General features: G+C 39.6%; 1 protein-coding gene across 15 annotated transcripts in view; it reads left to right on the forward strand.

Annotated features, from left to right (window-relative positions):
• The first annotated feature begins 3,441 nt into the window (after nt 1–3,441).
• SEMA6A (semaphorin 6A) overlaps nt 3,442–24,723 on the forward strand; it is a 181,076-nt gene continuing 159,794 nt past the window's right edge. For 4 of the 15 annotated variants that reach the window (XM_087926918.1, XM_087926925.1, XM_087926923.1 and 1 more), the window contains exons 1-2: nt 6,911–7,139; nt 15,594–15,701. The gene's annotated coding sequence lies outside the window, so the exon portion shown is untranslated. Of the gene's footprint in view, nt 4,376–5,003; nt 5,596–6,904; nt 7,140–15,364; nt 15,488–15,593; nt 15,702–24,723 lie in introns of those variants that run through there. The other 11 variants (XM_087926917.1, XM_026720270.2, XM_026720278.2 and 8 more) reach the window with 7 other exon arrangements.

Raw genomic sequence — 24,723 nt, forward strand, 5'->3', positions numbered from 1 at the left:
TCTAACCTGTCTAATCAGCAAAAACATAAATCATAAGTAAAACTTTTCTGCTTTGCACAAAATGTCTTCAAGGGAAGATTTGGTGCTGTTCTTCCTTTTTGGAATAGACCTCCAAGTAACTTTCTTGCACAGCTTCAGATGAATTAAGCTACATTGGTTATTACTGGTTTGCTCTGTTTAAATTTAAAATAATTATTTACTGACTTATTTACATTACCACTGATTTTGATATTGATCAGCCTGGATTCACGAGCTCCAGAATTATTTTACTAGCTGATATTACAACATATGTCATGCTATATATTATTCTAGTCTTTTATTAATAAGAATATGATACATCATCGAGAACAATAGTGAGACAAAAATTCTGTACATAAAGCAATAAATACACTTTTCAAATTTGCATGCAGTCCTGACACCAGATCTTCCCCCAGATAGTTGTCTCCTTTTGACTAACCTGTTTCACAGGATTACATTGAAGATAAAATTGCGAAAGGTGAAATGTGTTTGTCTTATGATACCATGTTGAACTACTGTACTGCATCTGGTTAACACGAATGCATAATTTCTCTCCCCAAACTTCTTTAAAGTTAAGTGTGTTTAGCACATGATTAGAGTTTGGTGGCCATCATTGCATGCTGCTACACGTTAATGATTTTCTACTTTTAATTTAGAACTGAAATTTCAAAAGTGTTTGTTGGAATCTACTGAGGGATGATCTGTTTCTCTATTTGAAGCCTGATCATTTGTCAGTGTCAAATTTTAGTTAGTGCTCTTTCTCAGTGCGATGGGGATGATCCAAAATCAGATAACAGGCTTAACCTTAGAAATGAAAAAGCTGGTCAAGGCCAGATATAAAAGAGTGGTGGCCATGGTCATCCCTGGGAGGTGAGATAATAATCACACCTCCCTTAGGCCATCATCCACTATATGGACTGACTCATGTATCTGCATCAAATGTGGAAGTGTATAATGATACTATTGGCATGATGATGTCAGTGCAGCTTTTATTTATTAATCAAATTGATATAGCTACCATCTCATAAGAAGTTATTCTGGGTAGTATACAGCAATCAATAATACAATGCTTATATTTAAAGCAAAAGAAATATTTAAAAATATAAAAAGCAACATTGAAATAAAAATAAAAGTAAAATATTTACAAGCCACAAACAGAGAGACAATGAGTATATCCAGGCTCAATAGCAGAGCCATCTAAATCAGCAGTCACCAACCAGTGGGCCGTTGCCCACTGGTGGGCCGTGAGAAAATTTTGGTGGGCCGCAGAGAAATCTCAACCCCAGAGCACCCCCACAAAGCAGTTAATCCAGGCTGTGCAGAAACATAAGGCTGTGCCACCCACATGGCCCGCGGGAACCCTCACTGCCCACTCACTCCTTACCCAGTAAACTTGTCTGCTAAATTGCTATTTTTTCCTTTTTCCGACCATTATCTGTTCTGCTGTGCTGGGAGATTTAGATTAGCTAGGAAGCGGGAAATGGTTGGATTTCTTGCTTTCTAGCTAGTCTTTAGATCTTCAGCTCAGCACAGCCAAACCTCCCTTCGGACTGAAGGTTTGCTTGCAAGCAAATTCAGTGCAGACTCACGGCAAGCAAATTTGAGAGACTGAGCTAGCTGATGGCAGATAGAAAGATCACTGAATGATTCTGTGAGCAACTCAATCTGCCTGCTTTGCCTGATTTTGGATAAAAGTTGCTTTTTTATTAAAAATTCAATATTTACGTACATGGTGTATTCTGAGTTAATTTTGTGAGTTTACTTGCTAGAAAATTTTATGTGACAGACTGAGCTAGCCAATCGCAGATAGATCTCTAACTGAATCTGTGATTCTGTGAGCAACTCAATCTGCCTGCCTGCTTTGCCTGATTTTGGGTAAAAGTTTCTCTTTTTTTATAAAAAATTCAATATTTATATAAATATTTATAACATTTACATACAAGCCATGCCCAGCCAGTCACATGACCACCAAGCCACATCCACAAATTAGGCCATGCCCACAGAACCAGTTATTGGTCCCTGGGATCTAAAATTATGAGTTTGGTGGTCCCTGAGGTCCAAAAGGTTGGTGACCCCTGATCTAAACAACTTTCCAGTTCCTGGTCATTGTGAAGATATCATTTTGGTATCCTCAGGGTTTGCTGCTGGCAGCATTTGTACACATGTCAGCCAGACAGAAAGGTTGAATGTACTGCATGGAGTGAACAAACCATAGATACCATTAGGCACTCTTGCAAGAAATAAAGAAAATGACCAGTCCAAAGTCATCCAGTTATCCAAGCCTCAGAGGGATCAGAATTCAGTCTCCCACCAAATTGGTTCTCCAGTTTTTCTCAACGCTTGTAAAGACTAGCCATATACTTTAACACATGATTAGAGTCTGATGGTCATGGTTGCATGCCACTGCACCTGAATGGTTTTCTTTCTTTCTTTTTTCTTCAGTTTAAAACTTGAATTTCAAAAGCGGATGTTGGAATCTGCTGATGGATCCGTATATTTAAAGTTGACAGGTTCTTCAGTTCAACCGAAAGCCTCTGCGAACAATGACAGAAAGGTGAGATTCAAATTAGAACAAGAAGGAACAGAGAAGAAGCGACCCGTCTAAACTCTGAAAAAGTCAATGCGTCTGACATGCAAATGTAGCCCTAGAAAGCAAAGAAGACAGCTTAATTGTTTGTTTCTCTAAGGGAAGGAGCTAAACCCAGCATTAATTTGGCTCCGCTCGTGAAGCAATCCGTTTGCTCTGCTTAAATCTGGCAATTAAATAAGTTTTCTCAGACCCAATTAACATGTAAATCAGCCGCGGAGTGAGGGGCACGTTGGAAGGAAACGAGAAAAACAAGAGTGGGAAGCGGGGCAAGGTGGCTTCTTTCCTCTTGCGTTGAGCCCCCTTGGCCGTTAGGGGCGCAGACGTTACGACTCTCCGAAGAAGCAGCTTCAGATAAGCGGCAGCCAGTCGGTTTCTTCGGCGGGAGGGGCTGGGATTGCAGAAGAGATTAATTTATTGCTGCTGCTGCTACTGCTGCTGCTGCTGCTGCTGTTCGCTGGGCTGATTGGCTCCGAGGCAAAGACGGATTAACCCAGCCAGTAGCTTTTTGGCTGCGCTTTGGTGTATATGGTGGGGAGGGACGCGGGGTGGTCCAGGCAGAAATGGCAGAGATTCCCATGCAAAGATTGCGACGTGATGGCCATTCCGGGACGCATTTGAGTAGCATTCGCCACGCACGCAACTGTCTGCGTATAGCCCGTAGGGCCGGCACGTCGACCAACGCTGTCACTTGCCTGCTGCGAGGGCAATGCTTACCCCGCGCTGGTCAGCATCGCCAGGAGTGTCGGCTGAGACCGAGAACTTAGCCAAAGGACGGTCCTCGCTCCGGCACATCGGCTCCTCGTTACGTGATGAGCCCATCCTGTTCCTTGGGTGGGAGGGCGGGAGAGAAAGACACGTCCTGGGAGCAGAGCAGCACGCTTTCGCATTCGCACAAAGGCTTCGCTCAAGAGTTGGACCATTCATTGTAAAGCGCCAAACTTTTTGTCGAATTGATTATTGAAAGCATCACTGGCGTAGCGTCCCCTTCTGGCAAAAGCGTCGAATTGCAAGAAGCAAAATTACTATTTCTCTCCCTTGGCGATGGGACTTTTCGTTGGTTACGTAGGATGAAAGTACACGAGTGTGCCGCGCGCTGATGATCTCCGATAGTTTGGAGTTGCGCGTGGCCGGACGGGAAGAGGTTGCGGCAGAAAGCTTTGGCCTTCCTTACTGCAACCTCGAGTTTTTCCAGCGACTTCAGTTGGAGTTTTGTCGTCCGCTGCTCCTTCGCTGGACAAAAACAGGGTCCGGCAGTTCTGTCTACCCTCCGCCGCCCGTTTTATTTCTTCAGAATCGGGTAGACCTTTTTTTTTTTTTTTTTGTCGACCACCTTTCCCTCGGCGAACTCCTTCTTAGACCCAATTGAGTTAACCTCCGTTCTGTTTTGATTTTTTTTTTTACACCGTTGTTGACACGCTATCGCGTTGAGCAGTTAAAAGTTTGATAAAGGCAAGAAAAAGTTGAGTAAATATCTCACGGTCAGATAAGGAAAGGAAGTTAATTTTTAACGGCTATGGACCAGTTTTCTAAGATTATCTTGGGACAAGTAGTGCTTCATCCTTGTCAATAGATTTTTTTAAAAGAACAATGGCTGTGCATTTTATTTATCTTGTACGCGTTTCAATATTGCGCACGCACACGTACGCACCGATGTCCCAGGGATGCTTCTGAGCTCAAAAGCTTTTGGTCCGAGTGACTGCGAAATGGTCAAAGTATTATAATTCCAGAGGAGATCCTGCTGTCGTGAAGTCTTGCACTCCCATACTGGTAAGTTATCTATGGCAGGCAAGGAAATACCAGTTCTTGGGCACGCGTGGGATGCTTAAAGTATATAAAATTGCAGAGGCGTTAGTCATCTATTAAACTTAAATAACTACGGTGCGATTGTCATTGCTTTAATTCTACACGTGCCTCTTGCGTTTTGTTCTTTCGGATGATTTCTTCAATCTTCAGTACGGTACAGTATGCTTGTTTGGAAATATGTCCAATTTTTTTTTTCATTCGAACTCTTCTTTACAGTTGTTTAATTTAAAATAAAACCGTTCTATTAAAAAAAAAAAGCCAGAGCTTTACATTTTCAATTAAACAAACTTATTCCAAGAGCGTGGGATAGAAAGGTACCAAGTTATCACCCTTTCGTATCTGTTTCGTATGTGCCACGGCGGTGATGTTGGGGAGGGTGAACTAATTTTGAAAGAGATCTGACAGCGTCCAAAGCTCACACATACCTCCCACCCACACACCACAACTAACCCACCCTGTCGCCCAATCGGCATACACTCATTCATGCGCAGAAGTGGGTGTAGGTGGAAATAATTATTGGGCCGGTCCGTTTCCACGGAATCCAGCCCGGGATTTGACTCCACCTCCAGCCAAGCTGCTTTCCAGTGACAGAAAGTGTTGGGACGGAGTCTGGCAAGGGAGAAGAGGCAGGGCAGAGAAGATCGAGAGAGAAAGAGAGAGGCGCTGCTCCGAAGTCATCCCCAAACACATTTCAATGACCAAGAGAGCTTGGGAAAAGCGTACTTTCCTGCCGGCGCACGAGCGAGGCTACTTCCCTTGGAGGAGTTTCCACAAAGCGATCTCGCCAGCCGGCATCACTTTTGGGGAAGGGCAGAAAAAGACAACGAAAGGACTTCCCAGATCCTTCGGAAGGAGACTTACAGGAGTGGAAACCAGAGTGGCATTTGGACGAGGAGTAATCGAAGAGGCTTCATCTTCTCCCCACACCTACCCTTCCCCCCTCCCCCCCTTCCAGTAGAGATGAACACATTGCGTTCGCCTTCCCCAAAGTAGTTCGGGTCCTAAGCTTCTCTCTCCCCCTCCGTTTCTCCAAGAAGCTCTCCCCCCCCACCCCGTAATAATGACAAAGGATTGCAAAGGCGAGCGTGGATCGAGTTTCGCTGAGCGATCCCCTTAACTGGATTACTAAATGGGACGCTCCATCAGCTAGTCTTTTTAAGGCTCCGAATACATGCGCCGACGAGGTAAGTGAACTCTTCCTCCGCGCCGTTTGTCTGCGTCTTAGGCATCCACGCGGGGCATTGTTCGGGAAGCCGGGAAAGGTTGCGCGGCGAGGAGCTTCGGAGCTTTGCGAAGTCCTGCGAGGCTGCAGTAGAATGAGGGGCAAGTGGCAGCGGCGGCGGCGGCTTATCCAAGAAGGCGAGGCTTGCGAAGGTTGCATGTCGAGGCCACTTGTCCTACCGGCCCTCGTGCTGGACTCCCTTTTTAAAGATTATGTTTGCCGGTGGGATGGTGGAAGAGAACGGTTGCCATGCTCTTCTTTGCCCGAACCGCCAGCGCTGCGGTATTGATCGGGGATCGTTCTCCCTTCCCCCTCCCGCCGAAGTCCCTCTATTTTTATTATTTATTTATTTGCAGCTTGGGCCACTTTGCCCCGCTGGCTGCCCGGGCGCCGCGGAAGGGGCGGCTGCTCCGCCGAAGCAGCGGCAAGCGCGCACAATGCGCTCCGATGGGGAGCGCCGCCGTCGCCTTTCTGCTCGGCGCTGCCCATCCCTTGACACGAGGTTTCCTTGGGGGGCTTAGCTGGGCGTGGAGTCTTTGTTTCCGAGACAATGTGGGCAGGAGAAGGTTGGCTGAGGGGCAGGTTGGCTTGCTTTTTCTGAAGGCGGAGAACTTGGGGCTCAGGCGCCCCCTCTTCTCCTCTTGAGCCAACGCCTCTCCGCCTTCTTGGACGCTCTGTTTAGTGCCCACCCTGGTCTCTGGGGTACTGGTGTCGATTGGCGCTGCCGCCGCCGCCGCCGCCCGCCTCTGGCTTTGTTTGCAAGGCAGGAGCTTGGGGTTGGCGCAAGCTCGGAGCTCCTCTGCCCCCTTCCTAAGAGGAGCGGGGAGTGTGTGTCCGTGCGCGGGGCTGTCACTCTACTTCTGCCGGGAGACCTAAGAGGCTAAGCTGAAGCAAAAGGGAATGGAAGTGGGGTGTTACTGGATGTGTCAAGGAAGGGAACGGCTGGCAGCTCAGCGCCTGCCAGCTCTCGGGCGGCGCAAGGCTCTTGCTGCCATCCTTCCCCCGTCTGCTGTTGCTGGGGCAAAAGTGTGTGTGTGGGGGGGGGTGTCGCCCGGCTGTGCCCCTGTTGCCACACGCACGTACGCAGACGCTCCGCGAACTCCGCTGAAGGGAGTTAATTGGGTTATTGGGCCACATGTTGGCTTACTTCCTGCCTTGGGAAGTGGAGACTGGGTGTGAGGCGGGGCTCGCGTTTCGTTCGCATCTCCATACCGCCGCCGCCGCCGCCGTCCCCCCCACCCCACCCCCCGCCACTCCTTCACTCCCCTTCCCTCCTCGCTCTCCGAAGTCCCATAGCGGAAGACTTCGCAGCTCCGGGTCTGGAGGCAGAAGAGTTATCTGGGAGGCTCAGCGGCCCCCGGATCCCTCTGAGTGGTGTGGAAGGGTAACTTGGGAAGAAGGAGAGGTGAACAGTGGAAGGAGGTGTGGTTGGAAGCGATTAGGAGAGAGCCTTCCATTGGACAAAGAATGGAAACGAGGAGCACAGAAGAGAGATTCGGTGCTCAGGTAATGGGGTTGGGGAAAGAACACAGTGAGAAAGGAGGAGATGGCGGAGAAAACAACAATTACAAAGTGGGCTTCTGGAAACGGAATTTCCTTGTTTAATTTGTGTGAATATTCAGTGGACAGGGAAGGCAAAGGGAGAGAGGGAGGGGTCTCTCTGTGTGTGAATATCTGTATGTATATCTATAAATACACCTTGCATTTAGCCAGTTTAAGATTGGTTTAACAGAAATCAAAGTTTATCAGGGATACAAGAAACAACCTCTATCACTCAGTCACTGGATTGATTCGTGGGGAACCGGGTGCTAAATCATTTGGAATGATAATAATAAAGGGTGTGTCTTTAAGCATAGGCAGAATGACTTTCCATGACCCCTGGAACAATTGTCAAACTCCTCATTGGACATTAGTGACAGGAAACAGCAGAACAGAAAACAAAACAAAACAAAACAAAAAGCTTTCCTGTGCACCTGCGAACCTCCTAGGTTCCTTCTCCCACCAGAGAAGAGAATATACTAAGGAATTGGGGGGCAGAGTTGTGATTTTTTTTCCCCCTTCCTTAGTAAAGGATTGGGCTGCACTAAAAGTCTAAAGGAAGAAAGGATTAATGGAAGCAAGTTACCAATGCACTGGGGGGAAAGTACAATTCTGGGGGGAAAGTAAAATTGCAGTCACTTTTTTCCAAAGCTACCTAGATTCTTTCAAAGAAATCTGTTCATTATACCAACAACTATCTTAAGCCAGTAGGAGATGAAATTGATTCTGAGGGCAGAAGATGGTGCTGTTGGGAAGAATTTAGGTTGTGTTTGTGTATTATGTCAGTATGAATATTTTTTTAATTGAGAGGGTTTTTTATGTTAAATGGTCCGGCTGTGATTTTGCATGAGTGAAGGTGGGAGGTTTCAATCTCCTATGAATTGTTTTCCCCGCCTGCTGGTCTTTTGGAGAAACGGAAAGGAACTTGGGTATTTGGGGGTGGGGTCCCCTTGGGGGATGAGCTGAGTGGGCTTATGAAAGGCTGCTGGATCATTCCCTTCCTGTGCTCATGTAACCCAAATATGGTGAGGGGGTATGGATTTCAGATCTAAGAAATGCATTTGGATATTATCAGAAAGTTTTACTGAAAAGCTTGGGGTTTTTTCTTACATAGGAAAATACGTTTGTAGTGTTCATTGTGTTGCACAGAATATTGTTTGGGAAAAGTTTCGTTCAAAAAAGAAGTGAAAATCTGTAGAATTAAGTAATTAAGTTGTGGGTTTGGTATTATTGTTTTTCATATGTACTCATGGTTTTATAAATCAATCAATCTTTTTTGCTGGGGGAAATGAATGAATATTTATAATTGTATTTGAAAAGCTCCAGACCTATGTCAAATTAATCACCAGTTTAAATATTGTTAACAGGGACCAATATTTGGTTATGCACAACACTTTAAGAGTAAAATGGACTTTAGGTAATTATAAACATATCTTGAAACTAACCACAAGTACTGTGTAACTTCTGTCAAATTGAAATAACTAAGCCAAGTATTTCAGAACCAAGATTAAATATTGACTTAAAATTAAATAAAAATGCAACATTGTCTCTCCAACTATTATCCATTTATGTTATTATTTGTCCTTGACAAAACCAGCACTGTGGTCTTTGTACTTCCTTTCCGTGCAAAAGAATCCTACTGGTTACCACAGTCTGACAATAAACCAAGAAAATATGGATCTTTATCTTTACAATGTTTTGAAAAAACTAAATGTGATGTCTATACACATAAACACATACAATACTCATATAGGCATACAAACATATGTATGAGGGATATTTCTCTACAAGAAATATAGAATATTTTTAATTGGACCATTGATTTCTCCTAGGAAACCTTAAAATCAAAAGTCAGGGCCTTCTGGGTAACGATTAAGGAAGTAACATACAGACCATTATCCCTTAATATTTTCTATTTATGAAAATCTCTTCCAAAATAGCTTAATATATATAGGCTCTTGAGGAGAGAACATCCTGCCAGTAAAAACTAAAACATGAAGGGCGGGGAAGGAAATGGTATAATAGAAGATAGTTGGTTCCATTGTTTTATGCAACAAATCAAAGAAGATCTGAACCATGTGTAAAAACCTAATGTCCACATATGTTGCTCATGCTTTCCATCATAAAAAATGTTTATTTTTTTCCCTAATGATTAAAGAGATGTACTTCATGTTCTAATCCACTGTTCCTGAATGGGAAATAACTGGCAGGAGAGGAATAAAGAACAGGTCTAGCAAAAATCCCCAGCTGTTTTAATACTAACAGAAATAGATGGTATGCTTCACACAGGATATATAATTGGAACGGTTGAAGTAATGCTTGTTGTATTCTTGAGAGAGAGAGAGAAGACTGCAGGAGTTAAAGGCAAAGAGTTGCTTTGATTGATTTTTTTTAAAAGAGCAAATTAATGACCTGTGATAAATTCAAAACAAAACTCTGTTCATTAAAAGGAAGTGGGCAGTTGTAAAGTTATTTGCGTCTTTGGGAGAAGGGGGAGGAAAGGTGTTATTTCAGCAAGAGTAGGAAGAACCTTACATAAATGCAACAGGAAAACAATCACGTGGTTTCCTAAAATAGAGGATATAAAAGAAATTTATTTGAACTCCCCTTGTACATATGTTGTATCCTGCCTACTGACAAAAATACCTTGTTATGCCACATACAAACTGTGTAAACAAGTACTTACTATTCTGAAAAGATAAAGGATAAGTTTAGTATAATATTGCAATATTGAATGTGTTATTTTAACATTCTAAATTCTTGAGACAAAATATATATGGACAGAAATAAGAGAAGATGCATTTGAAAGAAAAATAAAGTATTATCTTCAAGACAGATAATAAGTGATGGGTTTAACCTTTCAAAGGCTAAAACATGTAAGATTGAACAATCTTATGGACAGGAGAATGGTTGCATTGAAATCAGTGGGATCATCTGCCTGAAATAAAACAGAATTCACAGAACTCAGGATTTAGGGTAGGAATAGGAAGCCCTGGTTTTCCCCAGCATTTCCTACCTGCTTAGAGCATTGACACGGCCATGAGGAAATCATGTCTTGGACGAAACACAAGGATAACTCTGGATTCTCTGACCTTGAATTAATATTTTAAAAATATGCTACTGTGAACCTGAAAGAGATGGCTAGAATCCCTGTTTTACATACTACAGTAAGCCATAATGTGTTTTATTTTCAGTTTAGTGTGATGTATAAATCATTCATTTTTATTTACATCTTATGGTTTGTCCAACAAATTATGGTTTAGTGTTTAGCGTGAAAGCATTAAAATTGTCTTAAATAAAGCTGCAGGCCATTTGTTTGTTTTGGGCTCTAATTTAGCATATAGATCAGAACGTAGTTACTATTGCCTTGTTATCTATTTCCACTTTATAGAAACTAAGCTCCCCTGAATTTATGTAATTTAGAATATTGATAGTCTTTTCAGAATATAGAATATTTTACTCACTGTGACTGCAAACTGTTTCAGGGCACTACGCAGCATATGTCAAAGCAAAGACTTAATTCCTACCTAAAGTATGTTTAACATGTAGCTAAATGTCTAAGAGAAAAAAACTAACAATAGAAAGTGTAGGACATTGGTCATCTCCTTAGTTGTTAATCTGTTTCTTGATTTCATCTTTCCCAACATTTTTTCTATTGCAGCAGAACTAGTTGGAAGGTAGACTTTCTTCTGCAATGTCTTTAATTGGTGGGTCGTGAAATGCTTTCAGTAATTAACTAATTACATTTCAAAGCAAAGATAGGTAAGAGATATGCTGCGATCAATTCACCTGACAAAGATACAGCTGCCTTTGGGTTTGCAGCTGCTGCTTTAACCTATGGTTGCAACATAATTATTAACAACAGGAATCAGATTTGTAACACTAGAACTTGTAGCCTTCTGGACTCTAACCTATAATCCTGTTGCATTGATCCTAGAGTTACAACATTTTCTGTTCAAGACTTACTTGGCTAGTCTTTAGCTAATTTTTCACCTCTACCCATGAATCCTAAACTCAACAAATCCTCACTAATTATCTATATGACTTGTAATCTATATGATGCCTTGCAAAATGAATAATTTCATAGGTTTGAGTCATTTCCCTAAGTAATTTGCCATTAACTTATTAATTCCAAGTTTAAATGAATTTGGTGAGTTTTTAGAGCACCCATGCATTCATTATGTTAGCATCAACTTTCTGCTTGATTGTGGGTCCAAAGTATGATATTGTGTAGTTTCTGACTGTTCAGCCATTAACCTCTATAGATTATTTCAGACTTTTTTAGCATTAACCTCAACTGAGTGAAATTTCTTTTGCTTGATAACATGACCTCACAGTACATTATTTTAGTGCATCAATGATGATTTAGTGTCAACGATGAGGACAAAAAGCCATCTATACATTGCTTTTGTCAGTCTGAAAATTTGACATGATAAAAGTTTGGTTTCTGTTATTTAGAAATTGGCTTTGAATAAATACATCAGGGTTTGATTGCCAGTAATGCTGTATATATAACTGAATTTATCATTGGTTGATTATCTTACTCTTCATGAAGTAATCCAGTAAAATAACTGGATTTAAACTGAATTATACAGTCTAATTCACTGATGCTCAATTGGCTTAAATCCAAGAACATTGTCAAATTGTGCTGGAAGAAAGGTCAGCAGTTCTTAATTATACGATCAGGATTTTGGTCTCAAATGTTGAATTAATATCTCAATTTTTCTGGTGGGCTTCTACCACTGGAAGTCTAATAATCCCAGTATGAAAAAACAGAGGCAGATTTGTGTAATCCTCGGTTTAAAAAATTTACTGACTTTTAATTTATTCATTCCAGATGTCTATAATTTTCCATTGAGTTATTGAACCAGTATAGTGTAGTTATTAATAGAGCTTTAGTAGAATATATAGTATAGTTATCACTATACTAAGATGTCTCTACTGAATTATATACAAAATAATTGCAAAATATTTTTACTTAATAATTATTTAAATTATTAAACCTTTGGGCTAGCATTGTAAATATAACAGCTTCAATCTATCACAGCTTCAATCTATCACTATATTAAATCATTGCTCTAATTTTTTACTAGTAGTTCCATAACCTTTTAATGAAAAAGCATTTGGGAAACTCTTTTACAGAGGAGGCAGTTACAACTCAGACAGCGTTATCCTATCTGACATTATCCTGGGTTTCTGAAACTTGCTGTGGAAAACTGAAAATAAAACCTTTGAGCTGTTCAGACTGTCAGAAGATAGTTACATGCTTGTATGTATATATAATCTATACCAGCGGTCGCCAACCGGTGGGCCGCGGCCCACTAGTGGGCCAGGAGAAAATTTTGGTGGGCTGCAGAGAAATCTCATCTCCAGAGTACCCCCCCCCCCAAGCAATTAATCCAGGCTGCACAGAAACACAAAACTGAGCCACCCACATGGCCCATGGGAACCCTCCCCACCCACTCACTCCTTACCCAGCAAACTTGCCCATTAGATTGCTATTTTTCCGACCATCAGCTGTGAGATTTAGATTAGTTAGGAAGCAGGAAATGGTTGGATTTCTTGCTTTCTAGCTAGTCTTTGGATCTTTGTCTCTGCTTTTAAGCACAGCCAAACCTCCCTTAGGACTGAAGGTTTTATTATTCAGTGCAGACTCATGGCAAGCAAATTTTCTTTGACAGACTGAGCTAGCCGATGGCAAATAGACAGATTATTGAATGGTTATGTGAGCAACTCAATCTGCCTGCCTGCTTTGCCTGATTTTGGGTAAAAATTGTTCTTTTTTATATAAAAAAATCAATATTTACATGCATGGTGTGTTGTGAGTTAATTTTATGAGTTTGCTTGCTAGCAAATTTTCTGTGACAGACTGAGCTAGCTGATGGTAAATAGATAGATCATTGAATGGTTATGTGAGCAACTCAATCTGCCTGCCTGCTTTGTCTGATTTTGGGTAAAAGTTGCTCTTTTTTATAAAAAATTTTTATAATATTTATAATATTTACATACAAGCCATGCCCAGCCAGTCACATGACCACCAAGCCACATCCACAAATTAGGCCACACCCACAGAACCAGTTAGTGGTTCCTGGGATTTAAAATTATGAGTTTGGTAGTCCCTGAGGTCCAAAAGGTTGGCAACCCCGATCTATACAATCTAGAAATGTTGGCATGGAGCATAAAAGCTACTAATTAAAAACCAGAGCAGGAACTGGAAGCAAGAAAATACAGATACACGTATAGATAAATATATAAACATGAATACATTACGTATTAGCAAATACATGTAAAAATAATAAGAAATTAAATTTCCAAATAGTCAGTTTTTGTATTTTAAATTTAACTCAAGCAAAAGCAGCGATGTCTTAGGCATGTTGAATTCTGCTTGACAGGCCCATAGCCTATTATTTTGCTGGGAAATGGCACAATTTAATTTCCTTGAAAGCTTGAAACAATTTCACATGGAATGTTATCACGCCCAGTAGTGTACCAAATAACATAATTTCTTGTTCCGCACCCCTCAGTTCATGATCTATTTAAAACAAAATCCAAAACTAACTGTGTGCAGACTGAAAAAGAAATGGAAAATGATAAGCCAGCTATAAACAGAACTGACAGTTGCTGCGTCTCAAGAGAAGAGACATATGGTAATTCACTGAATTCAGTACTGACCTTTCCTTTTAAGAGTATTTTTAATAGTAACAATTGCTATATACAGGGTTTCAGTGCAGGGACTTGGAATTCTTGTGGAATACATTGGTCTTTCCAATTTTGTTTTGTAGCTATGAAGCAAAACTTGTGTAGGAAGGAATCTGTCATACCATGTAGAAATATGTGGTGTTTTATTTAGAAGAATAGAATAGAATAGAATAGAATAGAATAGAATAGAATAGAATAGAATAGAATAGAATAGAATAGAATAGAATAACAAAGTTGGAAGGGACCTTGGAGGTCTTCTAGTCCAACCCCCCTGCTTAGGCAGGAAACCCTACACCACTTGGTTATCCAACGTCTTTTAAAAAACTTCCAGTTGGAGCATTCACAACTTCTGGAGGCAAATTGTTCCACTGATTAATTGTTCTAACTGTCAAGGAAATTTCTATATGCATGTCAGTCTGAGGACTCATCCAGCATTCTTTTAAAAAGTTTATGTTTGTATCAATAGAAACCATCACCCTACAGATTAAGTGTGTGCAACCTGCGGCTTTGGACAGGTTGTAATATTTGTAAATATTTAACATTATTATGCAATTTATATACATTAACTATATTATGCATTTTATATGTGACCCAAGACAATTCTTCTTCACTCAATGCAGTCCAGGCAAGCCAAAATATTGGACAAGTATGCTATAGATTTTGGTTTTGGCTGCTTTCAGCAGAAACCAAATACTTCAGGGGGAACAGGATAAAAAAATCCTGGTATTTTTATTGCAGGGATTCAGCCAGTCTAGGTGAAAGATATAATATTTTATAGGGTGAAATTTTGATTATTGTGTTATGTCTTTAAAAATAGAATTTGTTCTATGCATAATCCATGATTGCTGGTAGGCATGATCCAAAACTTTCCAGCAATTAAAATGAACATTGTTTTGCAGCTACTGTAAAGGAAAGTATTGTTTTTGTCTTTGTAATAAAATAATTAAAGGTTATACCTTGACACCAGGAACCTAAATTTTCCTCTCCAATGTCACATTTCACAAAACTGGGTATCCCTTCACTGCTTCAGTCTTGATTATGCCTTTCAAAACATTTTGCATCTTCTAAGGAAGAGAAATAAGGAAGCAAATAATTTGTTATAACTTAATCATATATCTGCATATAGCCCATTTTTATTGATAGCTATTAAAATCATCTGCTTAATGCAAGTTTGACAGGAGTCTATGCTAATTCCTCTGTCATTCTAAAATTATAGTTTGGCTTGACACTGTCCTTAGCCTCTTCATCTATTAATCATGGAAGCTCTTTTCTTATTCAGTTGCCATAGTTTCAGTGCCTCTGATAGTATTTGGGTGCCTTGGGAAAGGCTGAAGAGATACTAAGTCTTGGAAGCCTTGCAGTTCTGGAAGTTCTGTGGCTCTGAAAGCACAGAAAACATCTTCTAACATAATTCAGCATTGGATTAAAAGAGGCAACTTCTGGATAAGTCTCTCTGGACCTTGTTATATACACAGCCAGCAGATGTTTACCTCAGGATCTGCTTTCTTTCAGTTCAGAGGGTAATGGTTGCTTTCATGGACTCCAAGAAGAGGAAAGATATTTTTTAAAAAAATAAGCTGTGTTAATGAATATTTGGATAAACTGGGGCTTACCAGGTGATCTTGATAATTGATTTCAGAAGGTCTTATGATTATTTACACATGATAGGGCATCATTATTTGATATGGCAAATTTTAAGCTCGCTTTAACTATTTTCCACAGAAAATAACATTTGGTTGCCATCTGCATGTTCATTTCCAATACCGGAAACTTAGACACCATCTTATAAAACAAATAGTGATTTAGATATACGAAGATCAACCTGGAAAGGTAAGTCCAAGATAGTAATTCCTGCATCTTTTAAAACAATTAAGAATATTTGATTTATCTTAAGTGCTTTTTCTAAAATTTCACTTATTTTGAAAGAAGTGCTGATTAATGGTATTATAGAGCCATGGTGGTTAGAATGCAGTGTTGCAGACTAATTCTGCTGGCTGCCAGTTCGAATCATAACCAGTTCAAGGTTTACTCAGCCTTCCATCCTTCCAAGGTCAGTAAAATGAAGATCCAATTTGTTGGGGGCAGTATGCTGATTCTGTAAACTAGTTGAGAGAGCTGTAAAACCCTATGAACCCTGTAAGTCTAGTTGCTAAGTGCTAGTGCTATAGATATTGTGACTTTACTGAATAGAACATCATTCATGCTCAGGAGGGTTGGCAAAATATGCTATCATTCCTGATCCTGCTGAACTCCAATTCCTATCACACCTTGACAACATAGCCAATGGCAGTGACTGCCATCCAACAATACATGGTGAGCCATCCATAATCCGCCATATAGTACAAAGTATTTGATGGCATCCTGTTTGACGCAAAGAGGATGAATACTTGAGGGATGCATAACTATACTTACTACTACCTTCCACCACTTCTTCCCAAGAGTTCATTTTTCCCCACTGAATTTCAGTAATAGAGGTGATTTTGGTTGGTTGAAAATTACATGGGAGAGACTAGCCATGGAGAAAGAAACAGCAGGACAGGTTCCCTTGCATTTTTCTAATATTGTTAGAGTTGGACTTTTACCTTTTTATGTACTTGGAGCCATTATAAGTTTTAACACTTGGAAATTCTGCAAATGAAATTTGTCTGGCTATTATAAGTAGGCTTCATTTTCTTTTTTCTGCATAATAAATATTAAAAGTGCACTCCTCTGTGTTAAATTTGTGCAGAATTTCAGATGACAATGTGGAAAGCTGCTTCAGGACACGCAGGAGCATGTATTTAATACCTATAAGCAACTCAGTAAACTAAATCTATATTTCCTGGAATTACATAGCAGCTTTACAGTGCCAAAAAAGAGATGTAGCTACTTTAAAGAAATTCAGCTAATTCCTTAATATATGCATCACTATGTGCTCCAACACAAATCTTTGCATTTTAATTTGAATTTGCCTAATCTGAAGTTACTCCAATTCATTCAATAACATTAAGTATTATCAACTACGTGTAAGATTGAATCTTACAACTGTATGAACTGTTTGTGGATTGTAATATTGTTTAAAACTATATATAGTGTTTCCAGGTGTAAAGTAAAGGATTTGCTCACTTGAGATGAAGTTTTCATCTAACTATATGCTATCCAAAAGACCAAAATCTTACAAATGGTTACCGTAGTTATATTGTAACATTGTATGAATACAATCAGATTGTGCTATAGGAGTAGGAAACTCCCATTCACATTTATGATTATTGAAAGCCTGAAAAAGATTAAACATCTTTGTTTACTAAAACCAAAGGGCCCACATCAAGTTAAAAATAACAAATCAAATCTGTACCTGGGAAAACATTCCAATCCTAAATCAGATACAATATAAACTTTTGTTTTTCCTCAAAAAATATAATTATAAATTAATTGTTGATCTCAGAGAAGAAAATTTAAAAACCTGCTTCTCATTTTATATAGAGTTGAAAGTTGAAGCAACATATGAGAGAATGATCAATATAAAAGATACTTTCTCTGAAACATAAGTATCTCAGGTTATATAGGTAGCGCTCGATTTATGGTGATAATTGAGCCAAACTTTTTGTTGTTAAGTGAATTTTGCTCCTATTTTATGACCTTTCTTCACAGTTGTTAAGTGAATCACTGCAGTTGTTAAGTTAGTAACAACTGCAGTGTTAAGTTAAGTGAATCTGGCTTTCCTTATTGACTTTGTCAGAAGGTTGCAAAAGGTACATATGATCCTAGAATACTGCAAACATCATGAATATAAACCAGTTGCCAATCATCTGAATTTTGATCATGTGACCATGGGGGTGCTGCAACAGTCATGAGAAAAACTGTCTCAAATCACTTTTTCTGTGCTACTGTAACTTCACACAAATGGTTGTAAGTCAAGGACTATGTGTATTACTACCCATCACTTTTAGTACAATACTTACATATATAGTACTTTAACTGTTTGTTCATCAACAAGAAGTTCATCAAACTTTTCTGTTTCCAGAACTTTGGCACTGTTTACCATCATAAGAGGTTTAGATAGAAGAAATATTTTTGCTTTAAGAGAACCATTGTTCTTGAGCACACATTTGTTAATAAAAGCAGTCCTTTGATGCTCAGTTCTAAAAAGTGCATGTGTGACACCTTTACAGTATTCTCAGGGGATAGTTTGCTTCAAAGACCAAGAAGTAATAAGTGAAATTACCTATCACACACTGAAAATTGCTTTCTGTAGGGCAATTATTCTAAAATAGTTGTTTTGACTTAGTTTAAATATGATCTTATGCATCAAAAACACGACAAATATCTCTTTAAAATGTACTGAACAATTTCTGATTCTGTGCTTGTTTTCTGCGATAAAAATTGTGTGGGAGGTTTTTTTGTGGGGGAAGTGAAAGGAGCTCTGAGCAAACTAGATAAATGAGTAATAAAATGCCATTAAAGTTTGAGAAGGGGGGAATGCCCATTGGCTTATTTTGAGAATATGGGTTCATTATTCCTGATGAAGATTGTATCATCTCTTCATTTAAGTTGGATAATATGTAATTGTAACAGCAACAATATCTTGAAGTTTATTTATAATTTGAGAAATAACTTTTCCTAATAAAATAAGTGGTTCATTATGTTAAAACCATTCAAAACACTGCTTGTATTCATCCTAACAGTAGTGAAAAAAATAAATTAAACATTTACTACTTACAAGTAATAAACCTTTGTCATTTAGACCCATCCAACCATGTAAATGAGAGATAACCTCAATAAATTTGATTTAATATTTATGGCTCACTTTTCTAGGAAAATGACTGGAACATAATTCCAGAAGAATTGTCTGAACAAGGATGATTTTTAATAGAAATACAATCATATTTTTCCTACTTCATGAAATTTGAACAAAGGGAAGAAACATCTCTAATTTTAACTAAGTAGTAATGTAAAATATTTAAGCCCCTTTTTGTCTATTATAATGCCTTTTAAAGAGAAATAGGGAACCTTTATATATTATGTGTCCCTAAACTCGAATTTGCCATGGTGATATTGTATTAATGGAAATACTACGGGAAGCACTTTATGAATCAACCAAAAAGTGTTCCTCTTGATAGTTCTGGATGTAACTCAGTCAAGAAGGAAAGAAACCACATGAAAGGTAATCTACAATCCATAATCTTCATTTATCAACATGCAAATTTGTAGCAGAAAATTCAGTATTTCTGTCATAATCACTGTTTTGGCCTAAAACTAAGTTTAAAACGATACCAGGTCTGTGTTTTTCATTGTAAGGGTTGAAGGATGAATTCTACCAAGCTATAGTCAAAAGCTGTTATGTAAACTTTTGCAATAATTTTATTGTGTTCAAGGTATTTTCTTTTTATTTTAATGAATAGAAGTTCAGCATATTTGACTCCACTGCTTTTAATTCCTTAGAAGAAACATGTAGTAAGAATGTTGTCGTCCCAACCTTTCACCTTGATTGGCACATAAAACCAAGACATTCTGCCAAGTTACCTTCTTCTCTAACTGGAAAAGGTTGTTGTTCTTTTCTTTTAAAAACAAGTGCATTTCCAGATTCCATTATTAAGTAACTCAACTGCATTCTGAAGGTTGAATAAGATTACTCACAGAACCTTTGGATTACTTGCTTTGGATATTAAACTCCGGGAAGGAAAAGGAAGGACTAATAATGTTCCCTTCCTGTTTCTCCTTTGCCTTGCTCAAAATATCATTTTCATACTACCCAGTTTAGAAGAGTATATAATTTCCCAACATAAACATTATAAATTCATTTAGCAGAGGAGATAGGGAAATTTAGTGAACCAGAAAGAGACAAATACCTTGAATAAAGTCATAAACCTCTATCTTTATTCCAGGAAAAATGTTTATTTCTATATTTTTATGTACATACTATTTGTCAAAAAAAATGAGAGAACAGTGGGAAATACTTCATTAAATTTGTTCAAAGATTTGTTTAGATTTTGTTTATTAAAGTAGTAAAACTTTATAAATGAAACTGCATTTCCAGTCTCAAGCCATATTACTTCATGTTTAGCAAGTGGTTTAAAACTGTATTTGCCAAATATTTTACAAAAAGTTATTTTTATGTGTTCTTGTGGGAGAAGTGCTGAAAGTGACATCATTTGCAAAAAATATAAATAGCACCCAATACAAGTATTGTTGGTGCTGAAAAAAAGAATTACCTAAAGGTAGCTCTTTTATATGTGTCATGGTGCTGAAAATTAGTGTGCCTTTTATAGGGAGAGAACACTATAGTGTTTATAAATCTTGATATCAGTTGCAAGGATTTAAATCATTGTATGTGATGACTATTATATTAAGGTATATGATCTGTAACTTGCAAAAGAGATGCAATATAAATTTAGGAAAATATGGGACAGGGCATAAAATTCATCCATTGATGTAATATTAACAATATTTATACTAGGATTGGACATACAAATATAAGGAAGCTTTCTTAACAGATAACAGATAATCAGAGTTGGAAGGGACCTTGTAGGTGATCTAGTCCAACCCCCGCCCAAATGGGAGACCGTACACTATTTCTCTCTTCTTGAAAGTCTTAAGTGATGGAGCTCCCACAACTTCCAAGACCGAGGTGTTCCATTGGTTGATTGTTCTCACTGTCAGAAAATTTCTCCTTATTTCCAGGTTAAATCTCTCCTTGTGGTGAACAAAACTGGATGCAGTACTCTAGATGTGGTCTTACTAAGGCTTTATAGAGTGGTATTAGTACCTCCCTTGATCTTGATTGTATCCCTCTGTTAATACAATTTAGGATTGCATTAGCTTTTTTGGTTGCTGCTGCACTCTGCTGGCTCATATTTAGCTGGTTGTCCACTAAGACTCTAAGATCCCTCTCACAGTTACTGCTATTGAGCCTGGTTTCACCCAGTCTATATGTGTACTTTTGGTTTTTCTTGCCTAAGCCAGACATGATATTCTTCCGACTAAAATCGGAATTCCAATTTTTTGGGGGAAACGCCCCCCCAAAAGGAATGGCCTGAGGAGAGGCAGAGCCACAAGTCTTCTGACGGGGCTCCTCCCATGGAGGATTGGTGGCGGCGGCGGCAGCTTGAATTACCCCACCCTGCCATCTTCTCCAGCTGGGAAGGAAGCCGTAAGGCCCCCTTTCCAAAGAAAGTGAGTCTAAGGCTGGCGGTTCGCGGGGAGAAGGCGAATTGGCACCTTTCTTGCCACTTCGAGTGGTTTAGCTAACCTCGTGCTGGCTGGGGGCTTCAGGGAATGAATGGAAGCCCCGTCCCCTGGGTAATTGTGGGAGCGCCACCGCGTTCCCCTGCAATGACTGGAGAGGTCGCTCAGTGCGCTGGCGGAACACCCCCGCTCTGTTCGATGGAGGAGATTCCCCGAAGAGACCAGAAACACGAGGTCAAAGGATGGAGGGGGGGAGCCCCGAAAAACACAGGCGCTGCGCTCTGTCCCTGCACCAAAAATGCCCTTGGGGAAACTATTCGTCCTGGCTAATAAAGTAATAATAATAATTTTAAAAAGCGTCCTGCGCGCCCTTAGGCTTCCCACGATCTGCCTTCTGACCTCACTACGGAGGCTGCCAAGCTGAAGGAGCAGGGGGGAGCGGAGCAGTGAGGTTTACTCTGCCTGGGGTTCGGGGGGCAGGGCAGTCTATTCCTGACTGGAAAAAGCTCGCCTGCAAGGTCATTTCTGACCGCCGCGTACAAGAAGGGAGTAACTCAATGTGGAAGTGGCTTGGGACCAGGTTATCTATTGCCGGTCACATCTACCTGACCCACCAGAGCTGGGAGGTAAGGAAACATCAGGTGTTTGGGACCAGGATTTTCATCATCAATAACATGGTTATAAAGTTCAGGGTCCCGTTGCATAGTGACAGCAATCCTGGCAGTGCCCATCGCAGTCATTAAGTGAGGAGGATGAGTCATTAAGCCCACTTGCCAAGCAAAGTCGATGGGGAAGGCAGCAGGGCGTTTCAAGTTCTGCACTTTGCAAACTTTTCCTTGGGTGGTTCACAATCTGGCCAGAAGGCTCGGTGGGTGAGTGTTACTTCTGGGTTGGGGTGGTGATGGCATTGTGTGAGTGCAGCAAAGATGGGGGTGTGAAGCACAAGTTCAGCCAAGCAAGTGGGGCTGCTAGTGTCCACACCTGGCCTGATCCTAGGGTCTCCTTGGGACAAAGAGCAGGAGGAGTAGGGGTGGGCTTCTGGGGGCTGGCAGGGGCTCGGGAGAAAATCTCTGTGGTGGCTCCCTCTTTCTGGAACATCATACCCCCCCCACCCCCTAATTGGACTGGCTGTCACTCTGACACTCTTCTGAAAGGCCCTGAAAACTTGGTTCTGCCAGTGGGCCTGGGGAACCCAGAGCAGGATGGAGGCCATTAATTGGTTAGTATGAATGTGTGTTGTCACTAGTGTTGGTGTTGTGTGTGCGATTTCTTGGCGCGCAGTGCGGGCTCTCTTTTGGCCGGCCTCAAAAGAGCGCGTGGGGGGCGGGCTGTGGAGACGCGGGAGCGAATGCGGGAAGGAAGGGAACCTCATTGCAAAGTTTTGCCTGATACTCTGCTAAAGCTTCAAGGGGGCGTTGCCAATTTAATTCCCACCGGGGCCCTGTGGCGGACCGCGGCGGGTGCTTAGGCAACCCCTGCACCCCTGGCTACTTTTCAGATTCTTTTTTTCAGAGGGGAATATCATGCCTGCTAAGTGTGGGACTTTACTTTTCTCTACATTGAATTTCATTTTGGTAAATACCGGCCCAGTGTTCTAGTCTGTCAAGATTCATCTGGATCTTGAGCCTGTCTTCTTGGGTGTTAGCTATTCCTTCCAACTTAGTATCATCATCTAAGTCATTAATGAAGATATTGAAGAGTACTGGGCCTAAGACAGAACACCTTGTGGCACCCCACTGCTACTTCCCTCCATGTAGACTTAGACCCATTAAGGACTACTCATTGAGTATGGTTTGTCAGCCAGTTGCGAGTCCATCTAATGGTGGTGCTGTCCATTCCACTTTTTTCTAGCTTACTAAGAAGTAGGTTGTGGTCCACTTTGTCAAATGCCTTGCTGAAATCTAAATATATTATGTCCACAGTATTTTGCTGGTTTCCTAATTTAGTCACTTATATGCTTATATTAATTAGGTTCCATATCAAATTGCACTAAGTCATAATATGGTTTGCTTGGTTTTGGCATAGACTGCTTGGGAAATGTGGCAAATTGTGGCTCGGTAAGAAGGGAGTTTAACCCCAGGTATTATATTTGGAATTTTTGAAATATCCCTTTTGAAATTTGTTTTTTTTTTTAAAAAAAACTACTGTGCTTTTTTTAATGTTTTGATGTGAGATTCAGCCTGGGTACTTTGATAGATTATGATAAATAGCATTAAGGAAAGGATTGAAAACTTTAAAGAGAATGTGATAAATCAATATGTGTTAGTTTCACCAAGGACATTTACCTGCTAAGTAGTATGCAAAATAAGAAAGTGACCTCATCCCTGAACAGAAAGTAAAGTCCCCTCAGATATGAAGGCACCTTTTAGTAGCAGTCAAAGAAAGATGGAGCTTTATATCACCCCAGGTGGACAACTTTTATCTTTACTTTCATAGAAGTAATTATTTTGCAGTAGGCCTAATTAAATTCAGTGAGATCTACTTCTGAGTAAATATATATAGATTTGAACTGTCAATTAAGTTGCTTCCTCAGGGAAATAGAAGTTGCAGTCCTAGTACTCTTTGAAACTCCTCTTGGCATGAATGGACTTGAATGGGTTTTGCTGTATTACAATCTTAAATTAAGATTAATTTAAGAAGGAAGTAGGGAGTCGTATTATGCTTTCAGCAATATTTTCCTAAGTTCATAACTATTCTAAAATGGCTTGAGGTAATAGTAATTTAAAATCAAGAATTTATTTATAATGTAGTTTTTTTCTGCTTTAGAAATTTAAAATGCAAGTGTCCAATCTTATTGCATGTCTTTATCTGCTGAAATTTAACTTAGGATTTTGTTGACTGTTGTAATATAAAGTGCCAAAGAAACAACCATCTGGATAACGTTTATCTAATTATATGGTGTTGCTTGTTGAAAGCCCAGGATTTAAGACGTGGGGTGGGGTCTATTTTTCTTTCTCCTGTCTGCCCTCTTGTGATAACTGGTTCCATTACAACTTCTTTTACAAGCCAAATAACTGCTTAAGAATGTAGTTGAAATAAAAAAACCTGTGCATATAGTATTTTTAAAAGTTCATTATTTTTGAAATGCATATTTATGATGTTTATATTTAAAGAAGAAAGCCTTTTACAACTTTTTGTGCAGAATGTTTGGTTATGCATTTTGAGTACACAAAGTAAAGTACACTTTTCCCTTTTAACAATAACATTAATACTAATATAGAACTTGTACAATTCATTCTCTGGTTTTTAAATTCTCATTAAAATCAGAAAATTAAATTCAACTAAAGTCAAATGCTTTTAAGAATGACACCACAGGAAAGCTTAAATAACAATTTACTTGGAACACTTGAAGATAAAAATTACTCTTAAGATATTAAACAGTTCCTGGAAATAATCCCAATTCTCCTGCTCACTGAAACAAAGCATAGCTTTCTTGAGTTGAAAAAAAATCCTCTTTGTTTAAGAGAGGTGGGAACATTTTCAAGTATGTGAAACAATTGTCCAGTAAAAAGTGAGTTATAACTATTTCTTATGATACAAGATGGCCCACAATATAGCTTTTCTTATAGCTCATTTGTTAACTATGATTCACATAATTCATTCAATCTGAACTGTCCAAATAGAATGGGACTGCATAATATGCTGTCCATAATACTGCATTTGTTATGCAAATGTAAAGAACAAAATA

Source organism: Pseudonaja textilis, chromosome 2 (assembly GCF_049901715.1).
Source record: "Pseudonaja textilis isolate UNSWEBS1 chromosome 2, rPseTex1.2, whole genome shotgun sequence".
Classification (NCBI taxonomy): domain Eukaryota; kingdom Metazoa; phylum Chordata; class Lepidosauria; order Squamata; family Elapidae; genus Pseudonaja; species Pseudonaja textilis.